Source organism: Abrus precatorius, unplaced genomic scaffold, assembly GCF_003935025.1.
Source record: "Abrus precatorius isolate BTA unplaced genomic scaffold, Abrus_2018 Scaffold3, whole genome shotgun sequence".
NCBI lineage: Eukaryota > Viridiplantae > Streptophyta > Magnoliopsida > Fabales > Fabaceae > Abrus > Abrus precatorius.
This window is the reverse complement of record NW_020874373.1, coordinates 24,197,696-24,212,808: the sequence shown is the minus strand read 5'-3', so window position 1 is coordinate 24,212,808 and position 15,113 is coordinate 24,197,696. Positions and strand designations below refer to the sequence as shown.

The 15,113-nt window shown below is 39.6% G+C and overlaps 1 pseudogene; it reads left to right on the top strand.

Moving 5' to 3' along the window:
- The first annotated feature begins 4,457 nt into the window (after positions 1-4,457).
- Positions 4,458-6,558, top strand: LOC113863965 (annotated as a pseudogene).
- Positions 6,559-15,113: the final 8,555 nt, after the last annotated feature.

The following is a 15,113-nucleotide window of genomic DNA, read 5'->3' as shown; positions in this document are numbered from 1 at the left end:
TCTCTGACTCCCTTTGGAAGTTAAAACAGTTACAAAGTGAAAAATAACAAAAATGAACCAAAGTCCCATTTTCTGAACCTCTAACTTCTATTTATATGGTTTTTCCCGTCTTTTTCCTTTCTATATATCAATCTCTGAGAATCTAACATCAAAGGTCTTCTAGAAGCTTCTAAAACTGATTTAAGAACTCCAATCATCCAAAGTTGACACTTAGAAGTGATATTTAAAATTCTGTTATTTTTGTGTAGCTACTCTAAGCACTTGAAGTGGCTACGCGCTCTGCGTAGCTACTCTGGGCACTTGAAGTGGCTACGCGCTCTGCGTAGCTACTCTGGGCACTTGAAGTGGCTACGCGCTTAATTGCGTAGCTACTTTGAACACTTGAAGTAGCTACTTTCTTGATCTTCATGAATTTCCTTCTTCAAAGTGTTCACTCTATGTACTCAGAGTGATTACGCCCTTTATATAACCTTGATTCTTCATCTTCTAAGCTTAATTCCTCTACTTTCTTCACTTCAATCTTCAACTCAAATTCTCAACTCAAGCTTCTGCACAAGGATTAAGCCACTTTTAAGTCAAATTGTTCAGAATTGGACTCAAAATCTTAAAATAAAAACTATTTACACAATTATGAATATTAATGCAATATTATAATATTTTCAAGTTTGCTTAGCACTTTACTACTTATTTATTAACAAAATTATACTAAAAATTATGGTAAAATGTGGATTTATCACCACCGAAACTTAGAATTTTTCTTGTCCTCAAGCGAATCAAATCATTAAATGGGAAAAAATTCATCCATTAATTGAAATTAAGCAACAAAACTGACTTTTTTCAAAACTTTTCTATTTTCCAGTTCTATGTTTTCTGATTTCTCCATTTCTCATCAAGTTATTAATCATTTCAATCATGACAATCACACTGATTAATCACACAACCAAAAAAAAACTTGTCATCTGAGTTCAAGTAATTTAGCAAAGTTTCATGTGAGCAAAATTGAAAACATGATTCACAGCTCACAAGTAGTGTTTCCCTCATCACTCAGCAGTGTTTAGGCTTAATGTTTTCTCTCAAAATCATCATTTTTACCACACTCTACCATAGGCTTACAAATATTCTCAATCTCCTCTGCAAATATACAACAAGTCACATATCAAGAGGACTTTTTCAGGTGAAATTGAGGTTAAAGGACAGGTAGGTGTTCAATCAATTAGGGAAACAATGTGGTTACTTCCAAACAGAAAAGATGCAATTCAAGTAGATGAATGTTCAAAACTTAAATTGAGGTTACCTCATCTTTCTCATTCATCCAAATATGCACAAAATTTACAGAATTTTTGCAGCATTTAAAGAACTATCATTGCATCAATTATACAGAGAATTTTTTTTTTCAATTCTTTTATGTTTTTCACACTTTTTAACATTTTGCTTTTCATTTTTTTTTCAAATAACTTAGAGCTTTGTTGCTGCCCACCCCAAACTTAGAACTTTGCTTGTCATTAAGCAATGCAAAACAAGAAGCCACCCCAAGCTTAGTTTAAAAAATTCATCTTTGATTAAACTCAAATTGTCGCAAAAATATGAATGAATGAAAAAGGAGAAAAGAAAGAAAGAAAAATATAGCAAGGCATTTGAGTTGAAAAAGGATCTCCATATAAGGCAAATAAAAAAAAAAAAAAATTAATGTGGTGAAAGAATGCTTCAACCTCTTAAGCTACATCATTTAAGGCATTCCACTCTAGTTGTTGCACTAAATCACTCAAAAGAACTCCCTCCTCTTGAGTACCCACTTGATCTTGTCACCCTCCTTGGTTAAAATTTGAGCCTATCCTAACCCCATTTGTGACCAACAAAGCCCTCATGATAGGTGGTTCGTTGTATCTAGGCAAGGGAGATCGAGAATATGGGCAAGCCTATGGTAGGGTGAGGCTAAATGCATGGATTGAGGGAAAACACTTAGCCTGAAATGTTGTTGAGTGATGAGTGAAACACCACCTTGTGAGATGGATAGTTTCTTTGCATTATGAGAGTCACATGAAACCTTGCTTGATTATTTTGTTTCAATTTAGTGGGACTTTGCATGGAATATTTGACATGAATATGATTCCTCTGTTGAATGAGTCTATGGTTGTGAAGATGTTGGAATTGCTAATTAAAGCATGAAGTTGAAATGAAAATTTCTAAAATTTTCTTTGGACAAATTCAACCCTCTTCATTTGAATTGTTTGAATTTTGATTTGCTTGAGGACAAGCAAAAGTTTAAGTTTGGGGTTGTGATGAATTCACTCTTTATTATATTTTTACTTGCCTTTTTGGTGCTCCTTAATAGAAAAAATGGACTTAGATAGTGCAAATAATATAGAAATCACATTTTGAGTAAATATCATAGGTTTATTAATTTTTGGTTAATTTGCATTTAATTACATAGATATAGATTGCAATTTTAATTATTTTAATAATTTTGCAGAGTCCTCAAGTTAATTTTGAGAAATCTTGGCCCTTGGATGAAAGTTGCCCCCAAAGTAGCCACTTTTAGGAGCAAAAGTGGCAACTACAACAAGTCTGGGCATTAAAGGTTCCAAAGTAGCTACTATCAAGCCCAAAAGTGGCAACTCCAGAAGCTCCAGGGACGCCAATTTTGAAGCATTTCTGCGCGTGGACACTATTGGCTCTCATAGTAGCCACGCGCACCAAAGTAGCCACTTTCAGCACAAATAGTGGCAACTCCAGAAGCTCCAGGACGCTAATTTTGAAGCATTCCTGCGCGTGGCCACTATTGGCTATTATAGTAGCCACGCGCACCAAAGTAGCCACTTTCAGCACAAATAGTGGCAACTCCAGAGAAGTGGCAACCCTTCCATCCTGCGCGTGGACACTTTCAAGGCCCAAAGTGGACACTTTCAAAGGCAAAAGTGGACACTTTGGTGACATGTCATCCACTATAAATAGATTTTAGGAATTAGGGTACGGGACTTTTGACACTTTACACAATTTTTCCTTGCCAAATTGGGATAATTTCTTACGACATTGGAGTCTTGGGTGACAGCCAAGGGTCCTCTATAGGTTTTAATTTCCTATTTCTCTTTTTATTTTTGTTGAATTTACATTAATGGTGTTTACGTTCTTGCATTTCTTTCTCTCATTTGTGAAGCCCATCCATATGGAGGGCTAAACTTTCTTGTAATTCCTAGTCAATGCTCATGAATCTTGAATTCTTGGGGTTAATTGGAATACAAATCTTTCTTTCCTTGAATTTATTAACCCCAATCTCTGAATGAAATGGAATTTGCATGAAGGGAACATTGCTTAATGAACCCTAATTTACCTAACAAAATTCTAAATCAAAATTGCTTAATTTTGATTAATCCTTGAGGTTGCTTAATCTTAGGGATAGAGATTGGAGCCCATTAAGATGCTTAATTTTAATTGGGATGTTAAAGTTAGTCTTCGCTTGTTAGATTAACTTAATTCAAGGAGAAGAAAGGGGATTATTGAATCATTTGAAAGAATAATGATGGAACTCATTGCTTGACTAGGGATTACTCATTTTAATTGATTGAATTTCATTAAATTTACATTTCGTTCTTGATTAAAATCCAGAAATTGACAAACCTCCCCCCAATTTACTTGCTTTAAAATACATGTTTACACTTGTTCGATGTATGTCCCCAACCAAAAATTCCTTGGAGACAACCTAGGATAACACCCTAGTACTGCATTCATTTCTTTGCATATTTGATGAGGATTAACGACAATCTTTTGCATGACAAATAGCTAAAATTCGTTTCATCAAATTGGCGCCGTTGCCGGGGAGTTTTTGGTGCTAAACTTATGTTGAACATGCTTGGTACTCTGTTTTTGTGTCTTGCATGTTAGTGTATTTGTTTCATTTTGAGTTTTTGTGTTGTGTTGAAAGTCATACGAATTTAGTAGTCTGTTTCTGCATTGTTATTGCAAGATATTCTGCATCATTTCTTTCATTCAAGTGCTAAAAATTTTCAATCACTCACTTTCAATTTTCTGCACTCATTTTGCTGTATATTTCTCTGTTTTTCTGCACTTTTTGCTGCATAATTCTGCAGAGAAATTTTAAATTGTTCTTGTTATTTCATTTGCTCAATTTGCTTTCAATTTAGTTAGTTGATATCTAGTGCATGACCCGATCAAACCTTGGAGATTTGTATCCATTAGACCAGGAGATTGATAGGACTTTTTATAGGAACCTTAGGACACTTAGGGATCACTCTGAACACTCTGAATCATTATCATCACCTACTGCATCTTTGCAATCTGTGACACCAAATTCTGTTTACTCTTCTCCATTTTCACTTAACTCTAGTTTTGGAGCAATGGCAAGTGACGAGAGGACTCTTAAGGAGCTAGCTGCACCGGATGTCACATACCAAACATTATGCATCCAATATCCAGATGTCGACGCTCCTTTTGTTTTGAAAACTGGATTAATTCACCTTCTACCTAAATTCCATGGTTTTGCAGGTGAAGACCCTCACAAACACTTGAAGGAGTTTCATATTGTGTGTTCCACCATGCGACCTCAAGGTGTCCCAGAGGAGCATGTCAAATTGAAGGCCTTCCCTTTCTCATTAATGGACACTGCAAAGGACTGGTTGTACTACCTTCCACCGGGATCAATAACAAGTTGGGACAACCTCAAAAGACTCTTTCTAAAGAAGTTCTTTCCGGCCTCCCGAGCTGCATCCATAAGAAAGGAGATTTGTGGAATTAGGCAGCTAGAAAGAGAAACTCTCTATGAATACTGGGAGAGGTTTAAAAGACTATGTGCCAGCTGCCCCTACCACCAAATTAGCGATCAATTGCTGATCCAGTACTTCTATGAGGGATTACACCCAATGGATAGGAGTATGATCGATGCAGCGAGTGGAGGAGCTTTGGTAGATAAGACCCCTGTGGCAGCCAGGAACTTGATAGAAAACATGGCTACAACTCCCAGCAATTTGCAACTAGACAGAATTCTTGTGTTACTAGAGGTGTGCATGAAGTTCAAGCTACAGAACCAAACAAGTTGGAGCACAAGATTGATGAGCTAGCCTCCATGGTAAAGCAATTAGCTGCAATGCAAAAGAGTGCTGTTGCTGCAACACCTCCACCACCAGTTCCAGCTACACTTTGTGGAATATGCTCAGCTGCAGATCATTATACAGACAGCTGCCCCACATTGTCGGAGTCAGATACTCCTGAAGGTAACCCCCAAGCCTATGCTGCAAATATTTACACTAACAAATTTCCTTTTCAGCAGCAGCAGCAACAACCAAACTGAGATCTTTCTTCAAACCGGTATAACCTGGGCTGGAGAAATCATCCAAACTTGAGGTAGGGAGGAAATTCCAACCAGCAAAATCAGCAAAGCAACAATTACCAAGCTGGTCAAGGTAGGCCACATCAACCACGCTAATGGAATGATCAACAACATGGGCAACAACCTCACCAACAGCAGCAAGCATCCTCATCCCAAGCCTCTTCTTGCAGAAGAATGAGCCATCATTGGAGGAGCTTGTGAAGCAAATGGCCATGAGCAACATTAATTTTCAACAGCGAACAGAGGCCAGTATCAGAACAATTGAGAACCAGATGGGACAGTTGGCTTCCTCTATAAATCAAATTCAGTCCCAAGGTTCAGGCAACCTCCCAGCACAGACAGTCACAAACCCAAAGAATGTCAGTGCAATTACTCTGCGGTCTGGTAAGGTAATGCAAGAGCCTGAAATGCCTAGGGAGAAGGAGATCCCACGCCCCTTGGTTGATGAAAGGAAGGAAGAAAATGCACCCACCACTCAAGAAGTGGTAGAAAAAGTTGAAAGGGCAATTCCACCACCTTTCCCTCAAAGGGTTATGATTGCCAAACCAAGTAAGAAAGCTGAGGAGAGTGACAAAGAAATCTTGGACACTTTCAGAAAGGTTGAGGTAAACATACCCTTGCTAGAAGCAATTAAACAAATACCCAAGTACACCAAGTTCTTGAAAGATTTATGTACACATAGAAGGCGTCTGAAGGGTAATGAGAGAGTCAACATGGGTAGGAATGTTTCTGCACTTTTTGAGAAACAAAGAACCACAATGCCTGAGAAGTGTAAAGACCCAGGGACATTTACTATTCCATGCATCATTGGTAATAATAGGATAGAGAATGCAATGTTAGATCTAGGAGCATCCATTAATGTTATGCCATTGTCTATTTTTTCTTCTCTATCTCTTGGTCCCTTGCAGCCCACAGGTGTAGTAATTCAGTTGGCCAATAGAAGCACAACACATCCAGCCGGACTTGTCGAAGATGTGTTAGTGAAGGTAAATGACCTCATATTCCCAGCTGACTTCTACATCCTCGACATGCAAGAAGAAGAGTCACTCAAAAATTCTGCACCGATCATTTTGGGAAGACCGTTCTTGAAGACTGCAAGAACGAAGATTGATGTACATGCCGGTTCACTCACCATGGAATTTGGGGATAACATCGTGCGCTTCAACATATTGGATGCCATGAAACATCCGATTGAAGAACATTCTGTCTTCCATATTGACGTATTTGATGCATTAGTGGATGAGATCTGGACCGAAATTTTGAGAAACTCTTTTCTTAATTTTTCCCATTATGTAGATGCTTTTGTTTGTGAATCATATGAAAATTCTTTGTATGATACTTGTGCTGAAAATTCTGATTATTTGAATGAAAGTTCTAAAAGTTTTAGTGTTGATGAAGTTGATAATTCCATAGGGGTGGAATGCGAAGTATTGGATTTAGCAAATACAGTTGAATCTAACCCCTTTGATTTGAATGTTGCAGAAATTTTGTCAAATGAAAATGCTAAATCACTTCCCTCTATAGAGCAACCTCCCACATTGGAGTTAAAGCCTCTACCGGAGCATTTGAAATATGTCTATTTGGAACCAAATGAAAAGCTCCCAGTTATCATCTCCACCAAGCTTGATAGTGATCAAGAGGAGAAGTTGCTAGAAGTGATCAAAAAGCACAAAAGAGCCATTGGGTGGACACTTGCTGATATACCAGGAATTAGTCCCTCCATGTGCATGCATAGAATTTTGTTGGAAGAAGATGATAAACCGGTGAGACAACCTCAAAGGAGGGTGAATCCCATCATCCTAGATGTGGTGAAGAAGGAGGTCACCAAGTTGCTTCAAGCTGGGATCATATACCCAATCTCTGATAGCACTTGGGTTAGCCCTGTGCAAGTGGTCCCAAAGAAATCTGGACTTACAGTGGTCAGGAATGAGAAGAATGAAATGATACCTACCAGAGTCCAGAACAGCTGGAGAGTCTGCATATACTACAGGCGGCTGAACCAGGCCACAAGGAAGGACCACTTTCCACTACCTTTCATTGATCAAATGCTTGAAAGATTGGCAGGTAAATCCCACTATTGCTTTCTAGATGGTTACTCTGGTTATTTTCAAATTTGTATTGCCCCTCAAGACCAGGAGAAAACCACATTTACATGTCCCTTTGGCACCTTCGCTTATCGAAGAATGCCTTTTGGCCTATGTAATACTCCTGGCACATTCCAGAGATGCATGTTGAGTATTTTTTCTGATTTAGTGGAGCATTGCATAGAGGTCTTCATGGATGATTTCACAGTTTATGGCACATCCTTTCATGCATGTTTAGTCAATTTAGAAAAAGTGTTGAAGAGGTGTATTGAAACTAACCTTGTACTTAACTTTGAGAAATGCCATTTCATGGTAGAGCAGGGTGTAGTTCTAGGACACATAATCTCTGAAAAAGGAATTGAGGTTGATCCTGCAAAATTGGATATTATTTCACAACTTCCTTACCCCTCATGCGTGAGGGAGGTTCGTTCTTTTTTGAGCCATGCAGGATTTTACAGGAGGTTCATTCATAATTTCTCCAAGATTGCAATTCCTCTTTCAAAGCTGCTGCAAAAAGATGTTGAATTCGACTTTGATGAGGACTGCAAGGAGGCTTTCAACTTCCTTAAAAAAGCCTTAACCACCACACCAATTATCCACCCTCCAGATTGGTCAATACCCTTTGAGCTGATGTGTGATGCCTCCAATTATGCAGTGAGAGCTGTCCTTGCACAGTGGGTTGGTAAGGTCCCTCATGTCATTTATTATGCTTCTAGGACCTTAGACACCGCACAATCCAATTACACCACAACCGAAAAGGAATTGTTGGCCATCGTGTTTGCATTAGATAAATTCAGATCATATCTGTTAGGATCAAAAGTTGTGGTGTTCACTGATCATTCTGCTTTGAAGTTTTTGCTAAAAAAGACAGATTCTAAACCCAGGCTGATAAGGTGGATGCTCTTACTTCAAGAATTTGACTTGGAGATTAAAGATAGAAGTGGAGCACAAAACTTGGTAGCAGATCATTTAAGCAGAATAGAGGGAGTCCCTGAACTCATTCCCCTCAAGGATGATTTTCCTGATGAACAACTCGTAGAGTTGTGCACATCACATGTACCTTGGTATGCTGATCTGGTTAATTTTTTGGTTTCAAGAATTTTCCCTATAAATGCATCAAAAATTCAAAGGGACAAAATTAAGAGCGATGCCAAACATTATGTGTGGGACGACCCTTACTTATGGAAGTTCTATAATGATCAAGTGATCAAAAGATGCGTCCCTGATGAAGAGATCCCATCCATATTGCAGTTTTGCCACAATTCGGTTGTGGGAGGACACCTTGGACCTCAAAGAACAGCAAGAAAGGTGTTGGACTCAGGATTATACTGGCCCTCCATTTTCAAGGACTCTTGGCGAACATACTCTGTCTGTGAGAGCTGCCAGAGGTCAGGAGAAATGATCACCAAGAGGCAGGAAATGCCTCAGCAACCTATCCTATATTGTGACATCTTTGATGTCTGGGGTATTGACTTCATGGGTCCCTTTCCCTCTTCTTTTGGTTTCTTGTACATTTTACTTGCTGTTCACTATGTTTCAAAATGGGTAGAAGCTAAATCTACCAAGACTAATGATGCTAGAGTTGTTGCAGAATTTGTTCGATCCAACCTATTTTGCAGGTTTGGCATCCCACGTGCCATCATTAGTGACCAAGGGAGTCATTTTTGCAACAAGACAATGGAGGTCCTGCTGAGAAAATATGGAGTTCTGCACAAAGTTTCCACAGCCTACCACCCGCAAACGAATGGCCAAGTAGAACTTTCCAACAGAGAAATAAAGAAAATACTTGAAAGAGTTGTACAGCCCCATAGAAAAGATTGGAGCCGCAGGCTAGATGATGCCTTGTGGGCACACAGGACTGCATTCACAGCACCCTTGGGCATGTTTCCTTACAGAATAATCTTTGGCAAGGCTTGCCATTTACCAGTGGAGATAGAGCACAAGGCATACTGGGCAGTGAAGGCTTGTAATATGCACTATGACTCAGCTAGAGAGCAAAGAAAGCTTCAATTGCAAGAGTTGGAAGAGTTACGTCTAAAGGCATATGAAAATTCCAGAATTTATAAGGAGAGAACCAAGAGATACCATGACAAGTTGATAGCCAGGAAAGAATTTTGTGTTGGTCAAAAGGTGCTCTTGTTCAACTCCCACCTCAAATTCATGCCTGGAAAGCTTCGCTCAAGGTGGATTGGTCCATTTATAGTCACACAAGTGTTTCCTAATGGTGCAGTGGAAATCAAGAGTGAATCCACTACCAAATGTTTCACAGTGAATGGACATCGCCTGAAGCATTTTTTAGAGAACTCAGTTCCTGTGGAGGAGATTGAAGAGATGGATGTGTATTCCCCCATCATTCCCTCCAACCAAGACCTTTGCCATGAGTAAATCACTTCGCACGTCAAGCAAATGACGTTAAAGAAGCGCTCTGTGAGAGGCAAACTCACAAGTGAATAAGCAATTTTGTCTTTTCATTATTTCTCCTTTGCATTCTTTCAATTACATTTTTGTCTTCATTTGAGGTGTAATGAGCTAAGCAATTTATGATATGCTTCAATTTTGTGTAAATAATTCTTTGTGGATGCACAATTTTGTAGGAATTCTAGCAGCAGCACCACTTTGGGCACTCATTCTTGCTAGGTGCAATTCATCCTTCATGAAAGTGGCCACTCTCGTAGGCTATAGTGACTACTTTGGCTCAAGGTAAGCAACTCTTTCTCTGTAGTTCCCACTTTTAAGAGTGGGAGTGACCACTTTGGCGCCCAGGAGCTTGGTCATTTTGTGCGTGGACATTTTAGAGACCAATAGTGGCCACACGCAAATCTCCTTGCATTGTAGCTTCTCTGTAGTTCCCACTTTGAAGCTCCATAGTGGCTACGTACACTTGTCCAATAAGATGACCCTCTGGAGTTCCTACCTTAGCAACTGAAAGTAGCCACGCGCAAATGACATGCCACACACCTTCACTGTAGTTCCCACTTTGAAGCTCCATAGTGGCTACGCGCAAATTGGAACCAAATTTTAGCCTTTTAGGTGCTCCCACGTTTCTTGTTTGGAGTAGACACATACACCATTTACACTATTTCCCTTGGGCCCAACCCATAGTAGGCACTAATTCCCTTAAAAGTGAACACGCTCACTATTTCACACACTCCTCCCACTTCACGACGCATTCACACCGCCCAACGCCCAGCACGCACCATTTTCATGTCACCCACTCATACCCACTCACTCCTAGGGCCAAAACGCACCTTCCCTCACCACATCCAAGGCTTCAAACAAGGTAATTCTCTCAATTTCTCTCCATTTATGGTTAGGGTTCATAGATTCCCTAATTTGGGGCTTTTCAATTTTCCTTGTTTTTTCTTGAAATTGAGGTGTAATTCTTGTGTAATTGAGCATTCTTACTTGAATTAGAGAGGGTGAGGTCCCTAAATTACACCCAAAGGGGCGTATTACTCCCATTCAATTGGGCGTTCCCACTTTTGGCCCCAATAGTGGCCACGCCCACTTCCTCTTTGCCATGACTCTCATTTGTTGTTTTTGTTGTGCGCCCCTCCCTCATTTTTATGCTCTAAACATGCCAATAATGCTATTAAACTTCTTGTTCATGTGTGTTAATGCCTAAATTTGGTTCGTGCCTATTTCCATTTAGTTTTGACCCCTTCATTTTGCTGTTTTGCTTTTCAATTCCATGCCATTTAACTTTTGCTGCACTTGATTCTCATGCATATTACAAAATTAACCATAATTGTTGCTCTTTCTGGGTGTTGAACATGCTTTTTGTGACTTTAATTTCACTAATTGCTGCATTATGATCCTTGAGCTTCAAAGCCTTAAAAGTCATATTCTACTATCCATTGGATTGCTATACATAGTGAACGTATGTCACACCATTCTTTATGCTTAATTGTTCTTATCTATACCATTTGAGCTCTATGTTTGTAGGCTATGATTGAAATTGATTGCCCTCTGGGTCATATATAGCACTAGACACCCTTTTGCACACAAATTACTTAGGATGATATCAAATTATTTTGCAGCCTCTGCACCATTCATTCACATATTCTCTCTTCTCTGCAGATAATGTCGAGCAATCCTAAAAGGAACACACCTAGAACCAAGAGGAGTAGGACAGCTGAAGCCTCTTCATCTCAAACCCCTCCTACTCATGACCCAAGGTTTAGGTCCCCAGAGCATGAACAATATTTCAAAGAGAACATCCTGCGGCGCCAGATCGTCCAGGACAGGAATTTTGAAATTCAGCAGGGGACATTTCCACAGTTTCAGGAGGAGATAGACAGACGTGGCTGGGGGCTTTTCACGTCTTGTGCAGGCAATGGGTGGAAGGACATCACCTAGGAATTCTATGCTAATGCCCTGCGCCTGGAAGATGACATTTACCCCCCCAGGCACACCATGGTCAGGGGTAAGCAAGTTAGTTTCACTCCAGCCACCATCCAGAGGGTTTTAAACATCCCTCCTCTGCAGAAGCAACCTGGCCAGCTAGATTTCACTGCATTCTGCAAACAAAAGGAAAAGGATTACCAGCCTATACTTCAAGCAATTTGCATTAAAGGAGAAAATTGGAAATTTGATTGTAAAATGCAGCCCAAGAATCTAACCACTAAACACCTTCTCCCTCCTGCCAAGGTGTGGAGTATCTTCGTTGTCAGCTCATTCATGCCAGTCATCCACACCTCCACCATTGCAGTAAAGAGGGCAGAACTCATCTATGCTATTCTCACTGGCATGCCCATCCATGTCGGGGAGGTCATCAGCAGCACCATTCTGGAAGTCCTTAAAAGGAGTAGAGATTCTTTAGCTTTTCCTTCTCTAATCACTATGTTATGTCAAGATGCAAGTGTTGTTTTGGAGACTACCAGCAGAGAATTAAAGCACTTCCTCCCATTTCCACTGCCTTGGTGAAGGGCCTATTTAAGCCAAAGAAGTCTTCAGACCCAGGTCTCACCTTGCCAGCCGAATACAAGAAGGAGACCTCTGCAACACTCAAGGAGCAGCTGCAGCAAATAGCACAGAGGCAGACTGCCATCCACTCTGGTCAAACCAGCATGCTCCTCCTCATGGAGACCATGATGCTAAACATTGGCAAGAAGATGGGGATGACTTCAGACCAGATATATCAGGCCCACCATTTCCCTACCCCTTTCCTCTGAGCTGCTGTTCAGAATGACTTGCCCCCATTCAATCCCAATGCTCCCAAAGATGTCCGCAACTCCAGTTCCTCAGAGGAAGCAGAAGAAGTAGAGGAAGATGAAGGCGCCACCTCATCCACCTCTGATGAAGATGCCATTTAGTCCACTTTTCGTGTTTTCTTTTATTTCTCTGCTTGTACTTATTTTCTTTTATTTTCCCAAGTAATTAGGAACCACTTGTCCTTTTATTGTCTTTCCGTTCCTGCTTTTATGTTACTTTCCTTCAAACAGTTATGTTACCTCCCTTTCGTTCTTTTTCTGAACTCTTGTTATCATTGTGCAGAGATGCCCTCAGTTCCATCAAGAGGAGCATCATTTTACCCTGAACTTTGAATACATCATCTATAAAAGGGGGGGGTGAACTCTTTGTCTCTATTTTGCATTTATTTGTAGCTTACTTTTCTTGCACTGTACTAGATAAAAGACAAAAATATTTTCCTTATTTCATTTCTTCTCTTTTCCTTTTAATCTAGTTCTCTTTCATATTTTGCTTTTATGCTTTGATTGAATTTCCCATCTAACTCCTACTCATTCTCATTTTTGTACATATTTACTGCCCCTACCATTTTGAACATATTTTCTTGTCGGATGAATTGTACTCTCATTTTGCAAGTTATTATCACTTTTACCATGGTAGTGAATTGGGCCTTTCTTCTTCTTTTCTGTGTGCATATTACATGTATTTTTGCATTCATCTTCTAGAACTTGCCCTGTTTCTTAATTCAATATGCATTGTGCAATTTTCCATCTAGATGATTGAGGCCTTCTTTGCACATACCCTTCCCCCCACCCTTGCACTTCACTTCCCTGTTCCCCACTTCTTGCTTTTGCCAAACTTAGTCAACAAATATACTTTCCTTTCCTTAATAGAGGTATTTCTTTTAAGTTGCCTCAAGATTGAGTGCAAGAAACTAAGTTTGGGGTGTTGATTATGCTTGTAGTTGCTTGAGGACAAGCGATGTCTTAAGTTTGGGGTGGTGGACAACATACATGTTCATAATAATGTCAAAAAAAAAAAATGATTGTCAAAGTCCATGATATCACAAAAATATGAATGAATGAAAAAGGAGAAAAGAAAGAAAGAAAAATATAGCAAGGCATTTGAGTTGAAAAAGGATCTCCACATAAGGTAAATAAGAAAATTAATGTGGTGAAAGAATGCTTTAACCTCTTAAGCTACATCATTTAAGGTATTCCACTCTAGTTGTTGCACTAAATCACTCAAAAGAACTCCCTCCTCTTGAGTACCCACTTGATCTTGTCACCCTCCTTGGTTAAAATTTGAGCCTATCCTAACCCCATTTGTGACCAACAAAGCCCTCATGATAGGTGGTTCGTTGTATCTAGGCAAAGGAGATTGAGAATATGGGCAAGCCTATGGTAGGGTGAGGCTAAATGCATGGATTGAGGGAAAACACTTAGCCTGAAATGTTGTTGAGTAATGAGTGAAACACCACCTTGTGAGATGGATAGTTTCTTTGCATTATGTGAGTCACATGAAACCTTGCTTGATTCTTTTGTTTCAATTTAGTGGGACTTTGCATAGAATATTTGACATGAATATGATTCCTCTGTTGAATGAGTCTATGGTTGTGAAGATGTTGGAAGTGCTAATTAAAGCATGAAGTTGGAATGAAAATCTCTAAAAAAAATTTTGGATAAATCCAACCCTCTTCATTTGCTTTGCTTGAATTTTGATTTGCTTGAGGACAAGCAAAAGTTTAAGTTTGGGGTTGTGATGAATTCACTTTTTATTATATTTTTAGTTGCCTTTTTGGTGCTCCTTAATAGAAAAAATGGACTTAGATAGTGCAAATAATATAGAAATCACATTTTGGGTAAATATCATAGGTTTATTAATTTTTGGTTAATTTACATTTAATTACATAGATATAGATTGCAATTTTAATTATCTTAATAATTTTGCAGAGTCCCCAAGTTAATTTTGAGAAATCTTGGCCCTTGGATGAAAGTTGCCCCCAAAGTAGCCACTTTTAGGAGCAAAAGTGGCAACTACAGTAAGTCTGGGCATTAAAGGTTCTAAAGTAGCTACTATCAAGCCCAAAAGTGGCAACTCCAGAAGCTCCAGGGACGCCAATTTTGAAGCATTTCTGCGCGTGGACACTATTGGCTCTCATAGTAGCCACGCGAACCAAAGTAGCCACTTTCAGCACAAATAGTGGCAACTCCAGAAGATCCAGGACGCTAATTTTGAAGCATTCCTGCGCGTGGCCACTATTGGCTCTCATAGTAGCCACGCGCACCAAAGTAGCCACTTTCAGCACAAATAGTGGCAACTCCAGAGAAGTGGCAACCCTTCCATCCTGCGCGTGGACACTTTCAAAGGCAAAAGTGGACACTTTGGTGACATGTCATCCACTATAAATAGATTTTAAGAATTAGGGTACGGGACTTTTGACACTTTACACAATTTTTCCTTGCCAAATTGGGATAATTTCTTACGACATTGGAGTC